This window comes from Acromyrmex echinatior, unplaced genomic scaffold (assembly GCF_024713525.1).
Source record: "Acromyrmex echinatior isolate Ae372 unplaced genomic scaffold, ASM2471352v2 Scaffold41, whole genome shotgun sequence".
NCBI lineage: Eukaryota > Metazoa > Arthropoda > Insecta > Hymenoptera > Formicidae > Acromyrmex > Acromyrmex echinatior.
Genome location: NW_028259074.1, coordinates 35282 through 50709, shown reverse-complemented (window position 1 = coordinate 50709; position 15428 = coordinate 35282). Strand labels below are relative to the sequence as shown.

At 35.8% G+C, this 15428-nt stretch overlaps 1 protein-coding gene across 2 annotated transcripts in view; it reads right to left on the bottom strand.

The window, feature by feature from the left end:
• LOC147906405 (uncharacterized) overlaps positions 1-15428 on the bottom strand; it is an 86601-nt gene that overhangs the window by 51900 nt on the left and 19273 nt on the right. The window contains exons 2-6 of one of the 2 annotated variants that reach the window (XM_087416596.1): positions 7559-7732; positions 6729-7441; positions 6413-6625; positions 4294-6278; positions 483-4056 (exon numbers count right to left, since the gene is read on the bottom strand). The gene's annotated coding sequence lies outside the window, so the exon portion shown is untranslated. Of the gene's footprint in view, positions 1-482; positions 4057-4293; positions 6279-6412; positions 7442-7558; positions 7733-15428 lie in introns of both variants that reach the window. The other variant, XM_087416597.1, reaches the window with a different exon arrangement.

Below are 15428 nucleotides of genomic sequence, written 5' to 3'. Positions count from 1 at the left end.
AAAGCCAATCCATTGATTGATGAACTTCTTACATTTGTAAAAATTTCATAAAAAGCATGTCTCGTGAAAAACATGATGACAAGTTATAATTAATGATAATGATATAGATTGGATACCATAACTGAGTAAATGCATTTTAATAAATGTATAATATACTTTAAAATATAATTTTAATTTTTAATACACTCAGTTTTTTTTCCGGAGAACTACTGACTACGCTGTTGTGTCACTGTGGCGTGCGCGCGCGTATGTGTGTGTGTGTGTGTGTACATGTATATGTATACACACACCGCGCGCGCGCGCGCGCGCACGCACACACATATGTACACACAACAGTTTACACAGCATTTATTTATTATGAGTTGAAATTTTATGTATTTCTTCTTCGTTATGGATTTATAAAGAAAATAATTATAAAGTTGCAAAGTGTAATATCATGGCAAAGAGCATATAATCGGAACAAGTTGCCAATCTTTGCTTACTTCTCGATGAAGTTTATTTTCGTACGCAGGTCGATTCGCGCGTGCCGAGGTTTGTATATCAAGTGTAACGAGCGGAATGATCACGCAACGACGATCGCGATTTGACTAATAAGACGAGGTACGCTTGGCACGGCGACGTTGCCGCCACCACCATCACCGACGACGACAATGATGACGATGCTTCGGGGAACGTCGATTTCCCACCCGTTCGTTTAAAATGTGTTTACATGCAGTCGAAGACGAGAAGATGTCGCCTATATTACGTTGAATTTACGCGGTGATCAAGTGACGTATAGATGTGAATTGTTATGTCGCTCTGCTGAATCGCGACGTAAATTTTTGGTCCATTGATATAATTCCGTCGTGAAAATAATCTTTTTAAGTAATCTTTCATCAATTTCGGTTCAATTTTAGATAAACACTCGCATAATGGATTTTGTTTGTTATTACTCAGACAATTGTAACAATCCATAGGAGTTATAAAAAGTTATAAAAATAATATTAATAAAATAAACAATAATTACGAAATGTTTACAAAATTAAATGTTCTGTTTATATTAATTAGAGTGAATCTTAAGAATTTAGAGAGCAAATAACTAAAAGTTATGATAATTTATGACTACATAATTGTTCATGCACATTACTTTCTGTTATCTTCAGAATACAATATCTTCTTATTAATTATTTTCGAAGAAGAATTCAAAAACTGCGCCATCACTGTTTTGAAATATACATTAATAAAATTATTCTTGCTGTTCTTAATAATATAATTACTGAAACAATCAAAATGATTAGTTTCTAAGTTTCTATCGAATCTATACATTTTTAAAAACTTTATGATTTTCATTACAGTATATAAATACAATAATTAAATTGATTAATTGAAATAAATAGACATTTTGTGAAAATTCATTATAACATTTGTTATAATATTTTAAAAAATGCAAAAAATGATTTTATGTTAACCTACTTATTGTTTTATGAATGTCACAAGGCCGCGTTAAGAAAAATTGCTTTGCCCTGCAAACCCAGAGGCTTGTAGTCTTCGAACGTCCTTCTCTTCCCAATAGCAGTAGCATTTCTAACAACTTTTTTTTCCATGATGGAAGTAGTAGTTCCATTACCTGTATATTTGCATTGCCCTTATTTTCATTATCAGTATTCATATTGCACATTTCATGTTTAATACAAAAATATTTTTACATAAACTCAGTACGAAAAGCGCCTATTTACGGTCAAAGTTAAATGTTAAACTTTAATGCATGTATATGTAACTCAAAAGAATTCATTTTGAAAATATAAATACGCGCCGATTATTTCCGGACTTCCAACACAATCAATCTGAAATATTACAATATGATATACAATATATATACTACAAATTTAATTAGTAGTTTAAACTTGTAAAGAACTTACTGCAAAATTATTATTTTGATTAAGATACATTTCTGAGATACATTTCTCATTAAAAATACATATATTTATATATTTATAATACATATATTAGGTGTTGGAATTAATTCGTAGCGTTTTACAAGTGATGGGAAGTACTTTCATTAATGTATTTTTTAATGCTCATGTGAAATAAATAACATTCTTTCATTAAAAACGCTACGAATTAATTCCAACACCTAATATTTATATGTATTAGTTTACTATTTCACTTTTACTGTAAATAGCGTTTTTTGCATTGCATTGATGTATTCATATAAATTCAAGCCCAGCGAATAGATTTGCTCATGAGTGTAAAAACTGATCAAAGAGGGAAGATGAAATAAGTCAGATTAAAAAAGTGATATATCCAAAAAGAAAATATTTTGCCGTTTAGCTGTTCTGTATCAAAGGATTTTTTATTTATATACGATCTCAAGAAGATACTCTACAAAGTAAAGAAATTTCGTATTTATATAATCATAAAGTGCTAGATTTAAGATTGCAATCTTCTTAATGCTAGAAAAATATCTTATATCTCTGATAGAAATTTAATGCAGTTTACGATTATCGGGCAGTTGTACTGACTTTTGTCTAGTAATTGAACAGCAAAACTGTTCAGAATACCAACCACGATGTAATACTTTTCTCACAGTTACTGCATAATAAAAAAATGCAAAATCTGAATACAGTTACTAAGTAGTAAAAGAACAATAAAAGATAAAAAAAAACTTATATAAATTATATATGCGATAATAATTGCTTCTTGCACAATGGGAGGAAATAGCAATAGCGATAGAATTAATACAGAAATAACCTATCGAAACTCTCTCTTTCTCTCTTTCTGCGCGCGCGCGCGCGCGCGCGCGTGTGTGTGTGTGTGTGTGTGTATATGTGTGTACTGAAATGTATAGTTTCTGATAGGTTATTTCTATGTTATTTCCATCGCTATCGTTATTCTCTCGCATTATGCAAAGGGTATAAGTGTGTTTAAGCATAATGAAAAGCTTAGGCAATAGAATATCAATTAAATTTCAATCAATTCGAAATCGCCGTGCACAGTATACAATTTCTAGGATAAAGTCTATTGTTTATAAGAGTCAAGCACATTTTAAAATTGTAACACAATTAAATAGAATATATTACAAATAAAAAAAAATTAAAATTAAAAAAATTTAAAATACAAATATTAGAAGTTTCGGCTACCGGATTGAGTCCTCTTCAGACATTTACATTTCACAAAAATCGTTGTACAAAATTAGTTCTTGAAAATAACCGCATATTACTTAAATTAATAGCTCGAGTAAGTCTGTGATGTAATAATTCGAGTAAGTCTTGATGTAATAATTCGATATTCACATACTATTGGACAGTCAAAAGTGTTTCATGTCTCTTGGAAAAAGATCTAATCGGTGAAAAAGATAAAAAAATTCTTCTTAAAAACTACTGAACCAAATCAAAGTAACATCTCAAAAGTCTAATAAATAAAAACTCATCAAAAGCATGTGTAAATTATTCAAGTAAGTAGTCCATATAAGTATCAAAATCCAATCAACATGTATGCAGTTTAGTGGAACACAGTTATATAAGACGAACATAGTATATTGATTACAATATACGCTCGCTGATATGAACTGAGAGAGGAGACGGATTGTCAGTATCGAAGAGTCAAACTTTATTTACAATAGGTGTATATGCCTTATGGAGATCTTCAGTGTCAATTTGTAAATTTGAACTATTTTTCTGCTTTTTATATAACATTGAGCATCTCAGAAACTAAGCGTTTCCTATAGCAAGGCTCTTCATCTAAGATTTTAATGTTATCCCATTGAAAATCATGATTACACTGTAGCCTGTGCTCCATTATGACAGAACGAACAGAAGTGTTATGTTTAATATGATTACAATGTTCTGTAATTCTGTCTGATTGTCTACAGGAATGTTAGAAGAACTGATTTTCATGAAGATAAGGATTTATCACTTAAAGAAGAACCTTACCTGTTTTTATATTTTTCATTTTTGGAAAGGAGCATTCACATACATTTTGTGCGAGAAATTTAAATTGTCGCGTTCAGCAGATTCAATTGTTGCGGAGTAGATCCGTGAGCGCTCGCTGCTGTTGGTGTATTCTTTTAGATATTATCTAAATATACACATATATTAATAATAATAATACTATATTATTATTATTACTATTATTAATATTAATAATAAAAATATTTTCAATTATTATTTTGAAATTATTCTAAAAAGAAAGTTTTAATTCATTAAGTTGAGAGATTATTCATCTTAATTAAGTTGGGAGATATATTCATCAGTTCCATTCGTATAGTACAGTTAATAGTAGGAACGCTCCTGAGATGAAGTGGTGTTTACAAACATTTGATGATTCGTTGCTAGACAATGCACGGCATGGAACAGTGGGTGTCGCCAACGAAATCGAGCCGAAATGTGCAACTAAATCTCAACTCTGAAGTATAATAAGGATGTTGCATTTATTTCTCTGAATTATCTAAGTCATTCCATTTGTTTTCTGATAAATTCCCTGAAGATGTATCGTTGTTAAATTTCAATACATCATTTTCTTGAAAAAATTGGATTGTTGCATCTTGTAATGAATCAGTTAATATTTGTGCTTGACAGTCGATTCAAATTATATTTGATCGTTCTCATTAACAAAAGAAATTATATTGACTTCTTGAGAATCAGATGTAAAAGAGACAGATGATAGTGTTGTAATATTTTTAACTTTCTTTCTGACATCATCGAGTATTTAATAATACTTTTTCTAAATAAATTCAAAATTTCCTTTTCAGATACAGATTCATCTGTAGTGACTTTATTTAATATTGCATGAGCAAGTCAATAAGTTCTTAAAAAATCTGTCTAAATCACTGCACTCGCAGTGTCATGTCACAGACATATCACATTACTTTTTGACAAGTAGCATCTTTCAGCTGATTACTGTCAAATTTTGAGCGGAATTCATCGTGTGGTTTCATTTCCGTAAACGATTAAAGTGAATAACCTTTGTATTTTTTGCAAAATGGAAAAAAAACGAGTTTTGTGCAGTGATCAAACATTTACATATGAAAGGTTTAACGCCGAAAGAAATCAAAGCTGAGTTCGATAATGTTCATAGCACATCTGCACCAGTATTTGCTACTGTATTGGGTGAATGAATTGAAAGTAGTCGTACATCCACATGTGACGCACCTCGTTCGGGACATTCAATTGAGCCTGCTACGCCAGAAATCATCGATAAAGTCCACGATATTGTTTTGACTGATCAACGAGAGAAAGTGCGCGAGCTTGTTGAGGCCACAGACATATCACAGTAATTCCAATTTTGCACGAACAATTGGGTATGAAAAAGCTATCGGCAAGATGGGTGTCCCGTTTTCTTACTGTGGACTATAAGTGCAATCGTGTTTCAATTTTAAAATATTTGGAGATGTTTCAACGTAATCCAGATGAATTTCTGCGTCGATTCATTACTGTGAACGAAACATGGATCCATTACTTCACACCCAAGGAACAGTCAGAACAACTTCACCAAGTGCACCATCTCCGAAAAAGGTAAAGTCGATCGGAAAGGTGATGGCCACAGTTTTTTGGGATGCACGCGGTATAATTCATATCAATTACCTTCCGTCGAAGCAAACAATCAATGGCGATTACTACGCAGCTGTTTAACAACATTTTAAAAAAAAAAACGTCTCCATTTGGCGAAGAAGAAAGTGCTCTTCCATCACAACAATGCACGAGTTCACGCGTGCTCGGCACCGATGACCAAATTCAACGAATTCCACTATGAATTGTTTCCCCATCCAGCATATTCGCCAGATTTAGCCCTCTGCGACTATTTCTTGTTTTCAAATCTGAAGGAATGGTTCGGAAGAAAGAAATTCACCACCAGAGAGTAGCTCATCGCCAAATCAGAGGCTTATTTTGAAGGGTTGGACAAATCATATTATTCGAACGGCTTGAAAAAGTTGGAGAATCGTTGGATCAAGTGTATCGAGCTGAAAGGAGAAATGTTGAGAAATAAAAATGAATCGATCAAAAAAATGTGTTTTACTATGTTTTTCTAAAAACTTATTGACTTGCCATCATAACATTTAAAATATTGAAAATTGAGTTTAAATTAATCAAATAAGATACAGTGTTGTATAATAAAATATGAAAAATATACTTACTTTTTATGTAATGGTAGAAGGCCATAGTGCACATAATAAATTTATTATTAATTTATTTTGAATCAATAAATTTCATTGCAATTTCTGCTGTGATAAGCTTTTTTAACATATTTACTAAAAATTTAGTAATAACTTGATCTTTATCTATACAAATTCTCAGCATATGCTGAAACAATATTTAAAGATATAATTATACTTATAATCAGTTCTTTTATTTGTTTTCAATAAATAATTACAAAATATATTATACACAATAATTTTAAATTAAATATTTAAATTAAATATTTAAATTTTACTCACCACATGTGCTTATAATTCATCATCTTTCAATGTCTCATCAAATTTTATGAACTCAGCTAAATAATTGGTAGAGAAAGATCATAATTTTGAGACAATGTATCAACATTACATATTAAAGTTTCTTTATTTTGCATTAACTTGTTATTAGACTATTCTTGACTGTTCTTTTAATGAATTTCACATTCAAACTTATTATGTCTGTTACAAGTGTTTCTAGATAATTTAGAGTAACATTTAATGATTAGTTAAAGTTAGAGTAATTCATTTTTCTAACTAAAATAAAAAGTTTTATTATACGTATATTAACATTTATTACCTAAATGTAACTGTTTAATATAATATTATTGGAATCATTTTTTGAAAAACTTTTACGGCCTGAAAAATTATTATTACAAATATTACATATATACTTATTTATTACATATATAATTATAAATAAAATCATTTTAAATTTAAGTAAGATAATTAGTATAGTATTTACTTAAAGTAGTCATATTTTGTATATTTTCTGACTGATTTGAATCTTGAATATTTATAACATTTTTTAATTGATTTGAATTAAAAGAAGAACTGGAAAGGATACAGGCATTAGGAGTCAAGTGCAGAAGACGTGAATAAAGAAGTGAATAAAGAAATTTCATACTTCATAGATATATTATTTGCGCATCTTCTGTGCTTGATTCCTATTGCCCGTATCCAGTTCTTTGATTTATAAGGAATCTTGATTAATTATATGAATTGAAAGATTTATCACTCATGATTTTATCAGCCTCGCACAATACTTTTCTAAAATGATTTAATATATTAAACATATTAATGATCAATGTAATAAAAGAATATATTATGGAGAAACATTTTTAATTAACACTTTTCACGTTAAGACCTGAAAATATTATCTTGTTTTTTTATGATTTTGTCATTGTAAGTAAATCTAAAACGTTTTCAGTAATGATAGAAGTTTGATCCAACATTCGTTCTTTACACTTGAAGGAACTTTTATATTTTGTATCATCTTTTTTATTGAAGAATCTGTGAAAATGTATTGGAATACTTTTTTTAATAAGAAAAACAAAAAATATTGTATAATATAGGTAATCTTATACAGTAAATAATATTATCTATTCATGTATTGTTTTTAAAAAATACCTAGTTGTGTTGAACTAGAAGCTGTCCCAATTTCATGTATTTCCATCACATTATGCAATAGTTTCAGCTTTTTATTAATATCTTTTGACATAAGTTTTCTATCAAATGGATTATTTTCTCTTCGAAACTTCCTTTTTCTTTTTTTTTGAGAGTTGTCCGTTTTAAATATGATTTCTAAAAATAATAGAAAGATAAATAAAATGTGATAGTTTGCAAAAAATAGACAGGTTTTTTCATACAAATAAAAACATTATTTAATAACAATTTTTAAAATATATGGCATTATAATATAAAAATTATTCTAATTATTAAGTCACATTAATCATCATTAAAATAATGAAAACAAAAATTCATTGTTTAGAGTAAGACTTAAACAATCTATAGGGCTGTGTATTAATTTCAAGGAATTTTTTTAAAAATACGGCTTTATTGTGAAAAAAATAGTTACAAATTGATCATTCAAAATATTGTCCATCGCTAGCCACTACTTTTTCTAATTTTTCTGGTAATAGGTGGATTCCACGTCGAAAGAATGATACATCTTTTGAATCCCATGAATCAACCCATTTTTTTGGTATCTTTATAAGGAATCACAGCTCAGACAGGCTATGAGTTATTGATCGAAATAGGTGATAATCGGAAAGAGCAATATCTGGAGAATACGACGGGTGTGATAGGACATCTCATTTAAGCGTTTCTAACGTTTCTTTGCGGTTTTGCATGTGACCGAGTATTGTCGTGCTGGAAAATTACTTTGTCGTGTTTTTTCGCGTAATCTGGCCGTTTATGCTTCAATGTTCAGCTCAATTGCATCAATTGTTGGTAGCATTCCCTAGTGATGATTTCGTTGGTGGGTTGGAGTAGCTCTAATACACTACACCCAGCTGACCTCACCAAATACAGAGTATGAGCTTGGTGCCATGAATATTCGAATGGCTTTGCCATGATTCGCTTGACTTGCATCATGATTTTTTGCGCTTCGGATTATCGTTGCGTATCCATTTTTCATCATTCGTTATAATACAATGCAAAAAACTTTTTCTTCTATGTCTTTGAAGTAACTGTTGAGGAGGGATCGCGACGCAGGGAATGCTTGAACTGTTCCTTGTCGAATCAAGCACGCGGAAGATGAACGTGCCGGTGGGGCGCCATCTGTGGCGATAGCGTATCGTTAAAGCGATTTCCCAATACTTCCCCTCGATACGCGATCGAACCAAGAGAAAAACTATTACTCAAGTTTCGCCGAGGCCGATCAGACTCCGGCACTTGTCGTGCTTAGGTTTCGGTAAATCTTTCGTTAGGACGTCTGCAGCCATTTCTTCCGTTGAGACGTGACGCAGCTGAAAGGATTCGTTATTTATAGCTTCACGAACAAAATGTCGTATGTCGATATGCTTTGTTCTAGCGTGGAAGACCGGATTCTCGGCTAGTTTCAGTGCTCCTTGATTGTCATTGAAAACGATGACCTCTGGCGGGTCCTCTGAATTGAGAAATTTCAGTAGTCCTTTTAAATGAATGGCCTCTCTAGAGGCTTCGGTAAGAGCCATATATTCGGCTTCTGTCGAGGAAGCCTGTCCTTTGCTTCCTCGATTCCCAGGATACAGCACCTCCGTTGTACATGAATATGTATCCGGTGTACGACCGTCTGTCTGTGAGGCAGTTTCCCCAGTCAGAATCCGAGAAACCGATGACTGAGCTTCCGCCATATCCGTAGGTAATCCCGATGTCCGGTGTCCCTCTCAAGTAACGCAAAACGCGTTTTGCGGTCCAGTGTTCTTGCCTGTAGTTGGTTAGGAACTGGCTCAGAAAACTCACGGCATGTGCAATATCGGGCCTCGTTGCAGTGGCCAAATATATCAAAGCACCCACCAATTCACGGTAGGGCAACTCGGCATATTTCTTCTCCATGGCGCCCTCAGGGCGGGTTAGTTTAACCCCAATGTCCATAGGCGTTGACACAGATTTCGAGTCGGCCATCCCGAATTTTTTCAGGACGTCTAAGATGTAACCCTTCTGGCGAATCGAAATATCTCCGTTATCTCGATTGAACTCCAGTCCTATGCAGTACCCAATCTCGCCTTGATCCTTGATGTCGAACTTCTGAGCCAAGAATTGTTTGAGGTTACGGATCTCCTTGATGCTGTCGGAGGCGATCACGATGTCGTCGACATATACGGCAATTAAAAGTGTGATTCCCCCTCGATTTACTCGGAATATTCAAGGATCGGCGTTGGTAGGAATGCCTCCGTACTCCTTGATGGCTTCACTAATTTTATTGTTCCAGCTTCGTGCAGCTTGGCGCAGGCCGTAAAGGGATTTCCTTAGGCGGCACACCATGTCGCCAGTCCTGATCTGGTCTAGCATCTTCTTGACCTTATCCTCGATTCTTCCTGATGCCATGCCAGATTGAACCACTCGCTGCATGGTTTCTTCCAGAAATTCCGGTAGCTCCATAAAGATTTCTTCGTCAATGTCTCCATTCAAATAGGCCGTCGTCACATCGATCTGGTGCATCGACATCTGATGTTTCGCCGCCACCGCGGTTAGAGCACGAATCGAGCTCAAACGTGCTACTGGCGCAAACGTTTCGTGAAAATCCACTCCTGGCTTTTGGGAGAAATCTTTTGCGACCAATCGAGCTTTGCGGCGTTCAACGACTCCGTTGGCGTCGTACTTATTCCTTAAGACGAACCTGCTTCCAATCACGTCGCGGTTTGTCGGTCTTTGTTCGAGTTCCCACGTGTCATTTTTGACGATAGAGATCATTTCTTCCGCCATGGCGCGGAACCATTCATCCGCATCAGAGCAATTCATGGCCTGACGTATGGGGATCTCCACCGAGAAGGCGTGTTCCATTTCTTCACTGGCGATGCGAGCTTCATGATAGCTTTTGGGGGGTCTTCCCCTCAGTCCAGTGCGCACTATGGTAGGCCTGCCTCGGCCCCTTTTTGCCTGCGAGTCTCTCTGTGCAACGACGTCCCGCTCATTCGCCGCCGATTGCCTGTCTTCGAAGTTTTCCTCTGTCTCGTCTTCTGGTACGGTTTCGTTAATTATTGGTGGGGGCGTTAGCTCGATGTCCACTTCATGTGGCCCGTCTATTGGATCGTCGGCCTGCTTCTCGTTGAACGTTCCCGGCACAGATTCAATACGGGTAGAATCTTTTGCGTTATTCTCCATGAATCTGACATCTCTGGATATCACGACTTTCTTTTCCTCCGGTAGCCAGACTCTGTAGGCTCTTGACGTATCAGAGTAACCGATGAATACTCCTTTCGTAGATCGAGGCTCAAGCTTCCCCTTACCGGGTGTCCTATCCAGGACATAGACTTCGCATCCGAAGTCTCTGAGATGGCTGACGTTCGGTGTGCGTCCTCTCCATTTTTCGTACGGTGTCCTCCCCTTCAGACTACGTGTGGGGCACCGATTTCGCAAATAGTTTGCCGTGGCGATGGCCTCGCCCCAAAATGATGTGGCTAATCCAGATTGCGTCAGAAGGCACCTCGCCATCTCCACTAACGTGCGATTTTTCCTTTCCGCCGTTCCATTCTGTTCCGGGTTGTAGGGTGCAGTGAGTCGCCGCTGAATTCCGTTCGCTTTCAGAAATTCATAGAACTCCATATTCACGTATTCCAGACGTTGTCCGTTTGAAGATATTTTATCTTCTTTCCGGTAGAATTTTCTGCGAAGGCCTTGAATTCTACGAAGCAATTGAATACGTCGCTCTTCCTTTTGATCATCCTCACGTGACACCACTTCGAATTGTCGTCTATGAAGGTCACGAAGTACTGGGCCCCGCCGTTCGTTTCCACGCGCATGGGCCCGCAAACGTCTGAATGAATGAGCTCCAACAATTCCGTTTTTCTATTTGAGTTCTTCGGGAAAGGAAGCCTAGTCATTTTTGCTCGGGTGCAGATTTCACATTCGAGCGGTCCATGGAATTTATCCAAGCGCAGTCCTCGCACTCTATTCTCGCGATCGCACTTCACTAAGTCTTTCAGATTCAGGTGTCCTAGGCGCCGATGCCACGATCTCAGAATCCGTTGATATTCCAGTTTGGATCTTGCGGTGCAAAGTCAGTCTACACTCCGGTCGCGCATTTCCCTCAAGATAATAAAGTCCGTCGATACGTTTTGCGATGAATTTCGCATTTCCGCTGCGGTTCGCTACAGTCGCGCCTTCGGCGTCTTTCGGGAAACTTCGGACGCTGTCGCCGAGTGGCCCCGCTCGCGGCGGTCTGCACTCTCCGTCCTCGGCGATCGCTCGGGAAACTTCGCCTTCGGTTATCTCCGCGAGTCTTCGGCGCATCTCGTGCGCTTCGTCTGTTTCGAGTAGCAATGGCTTCGTCGCGAGCGTCGCAAAGAATCCTATATCTTCGGCCGTTTTGGCTAATTGTTTGTCTCGATGCCAGCAGTCGGCCGCCTTGTGCCCAGTTTTTCCGCAACTGTGGCATTTAAGCTTAGACTTTTCCTTGTCCACCTCGTTTTTCGGTGCGGCCTTCTTTTTGTTCTTCCAATTTTTGTTTGCGTAAGGCTTGACCGCCATGGCGTTTTGCACAAGAACGTTGTTGTCCTTTTTTCGAGCGTCGCTCTCTTCAATTATTTTAATTCGTAGTGCTTCCGGTACAGGTAATTCATCGCGCGACTCGATGGCACATCGGAAGTTCTCATATTGCAATGGTAGGCTGTATAATAATAAAATCGCGAGCAGATCGGAATTTATGATTACTTCCATTTCGGTCAGTTTATCCACTGCGTCGAAGAATGTGCGAATGTGTTCGTGCGCGTCTTCCCCGTCCGCCATTTTTTATAATGCGAGGCGCTTCAGCAGCGTTGCCTTTCGGGCGGGACCTTTGGATTGATATATCCCTTCCAATCTCAACCAAATTTCTCGAGATGATGTGTAGCCTTTGATCTGCTTCAATTCGCTCGGGTGAATTGAAAGGATGAGATCCGACATCGCCTTGCTATCGTTGTCGTCCCATTCCGCACGAGCTTGGGCAGATATCCCGTCGTCGTAGGCAACTAGTTCCGTTTTCACGTTCGTTCCATTCACATATTTCCATGCGTTGTTTTTCACCAATATTGCTTGCATCTGCATTTTCCAGGTGTCGTAGTTGTCTTTATTGAGCGTTTCAATGCGGCTCATAGCGGATACGTTCATCGTGAGTGTCATTTTCTTTTATGCACTTGATCACCGAAAACCTCTCTCGCTTTGTCACTTTAACACGAACACTTATCGCGAATCTTTGCCTGGACCCATAACCTGTTGAGGAGGGATCGCGACGCAGGGAATGCTTGAACTGTTCCTTGTCGAATCAAGCACGCGGAAGATGAACGTGGTAGAAGCGCCATCTGTGGTCGGCGATAGCGTATCGTTAAAACGATTTCCCAATAATAATCATTAAAATATGTTCTATTAAATCTTCTTCCTTAATTAAAAATTAATCAATAAATATTGTATAAAAAATTCAAAAATTTTTAATCAATAATAATAAATATATGAAAAAAATTAATAAAATAATTAAACATTCTTTAAATCTCCCCTCCCCTATTAATATCTCTTACTGATAAAATTTCGGGTCTCTACTAGGTCTTTTTCTAATAATTCAAATTATCAGAGGATTATTCCTATTTATTCATTACTGCCTCAATATTTCTATCGCTTTTAATAAAATCATTCATACGTATTATCCAAAATGTCTCAAACGGATGAATTATACGCAATATTCATATAAATGGAGCTACTTTTTTTTATGTATATATTTACATATTAGATGTAAAATTTACTACAATTCCTTTAATTTAACCCACACTTGAATTTCAGGTGTCTCAATCCTTTTATTATCAATAACTACGGCCTTTTTGGGATATCATGTCTTCCCTTGAGGTCAAATATCTTTCTAAGAAATAACTGTAACTATTAACCTTTTATCAACCATCCCATATATAGGAAATATATTAGTTATATGAATCTGAGGGGGATTTTCCATTAATAACTCAACTTTAAATCGTTTCTTCTCTTTTCATTTTATCCTCTCATTTATCATCATCTTATTTATTTTTACTCATCTATTTTTCTTACACTCAACCGGCTCCTCAATCCCCATGGGAATAAACAGTGATCTTTACAAAATTCCCTTTCACCCATACTTTACCTTTATAGACCTTTTTTTTAGTGTTTGAGATCGGTAATTCGGAAAAAAAGTAAGAACTCTTTCGATCAACCGACAGTAATTGTTATTGAACGCACGCATAAGGTGAGCTCGTGATTTCATCTCGAGCCTGACCTTAATCCTCGTCAAAGTCAGGGATTCGTCGTCCTTTGGTCTTTTTAAAATTCGGTACACGCAAACAGGCACCGGCAACGGACAATCGAAAGTTCTAGAACAATTCAATTCGGGCACGCGAGCGCCGCGCTCCGACGAATACGTCACGCGCTATCACCAATCCCACGTACGGATTTTCTTTCGCGCATGACTGTTACGTTGAACGTCGTTAGAAAAGAATCCAAAGCGCCAATCAATTTTGTACAACTAATGCCACGCAATAATTACGATTGTGGCAAAATTTTATTGGATTTTTCCCAAGAAGAAAGCCCAGGCCGAAAGCAATAAATGCTTCGATCTCGCCGTTCCTCCCACTTAGAGTTCTTAGAGTCATAGTCTCACTACTATATCGTGTCGTAAAACCGCCGTGCTAACCGCTTAGAGTTCTTAGAGTCATAGTCTCGTTACTATATTGTTTCGTAAAACCGCCGTGCTAACCGCTTAGAGTTCTTAGAGTCATAGTCTCGCTACTATATCGTTTCGTAAAACCGCCGTGCTAACCGCTTAGTGAAAACCGCTATAAAATAGATCTTTTCGAGAAGTGCCGAGAAAATCGTCGAGATTTTCCATCACCGCGATTCTAAATACAGTTTGGAAAAGGTGACTGCATTTAATATTCTGTTAATCTAATATTTAATTAATTATATTTTCTGAATTTGTAACTGTGCATATTAAAGAAAATTCTTTTGTTAAATTACAAAGAAACGGAGTTCTCTTTACTGTCATGTATCATATCAACCGTGTGCCGTTCTCTCACTCGAATCTTTCCGCGCGGTGCATTCCCGCACATTTAGGCTTCTCTTTCATCCTCTCAATTTTTCTTATTATTATTCTTCAATATCCATACATCTTAAGTGATCCAGATAATTTTACTCCCGCAAATCCCATAGTTATCCCCATCCTTATTCAACCAAAATGATATTTTTTATTCGCCTATGCCATTCTTCGTTCTATCCCCAACAAACTAGGGGGAGTAATTGCACTTACTATAATTTTAATCCTTTATACCCTCCCTCTTATCAAATCTAAATACTTTACTTCATCCTCAATCATTATTTCTAATCAATTAATCTATTGAATATTCATTAATATATTTATTCTATTCACTTTTATTCACCTTTCTATTTTCCTTTATTCTATTAACATGGAACTCAATTAGTCAAATTTTTATTTTAATTTACTTTTCATTTTTTATTATACTATCTCTAAGCCATAAAGTATGAAACATTATTATTTATAATTAAATTATTAATAATACTCTTAAATTATAATTTAAAATTGTTTATTTTTCCCACACTTAGCACAATTCTTCTTCCTACCTACTTCCTATCTACTGTTGTATTTATGTTTATCTTCATCTTCTTTTTTTCCCCATCCTCTTACCATTAATGCCCTATTCTCGCCACTAAATTATTTAAAATAAAATAATAATAATAATTATCTAAATTAAATAACTTAAAATATTATAATATTCCACCAAACTAATTTTCATTATCCTCTATTTAGTCGCCCTACTTTATTTTATTCTATAATCACTATACTAAT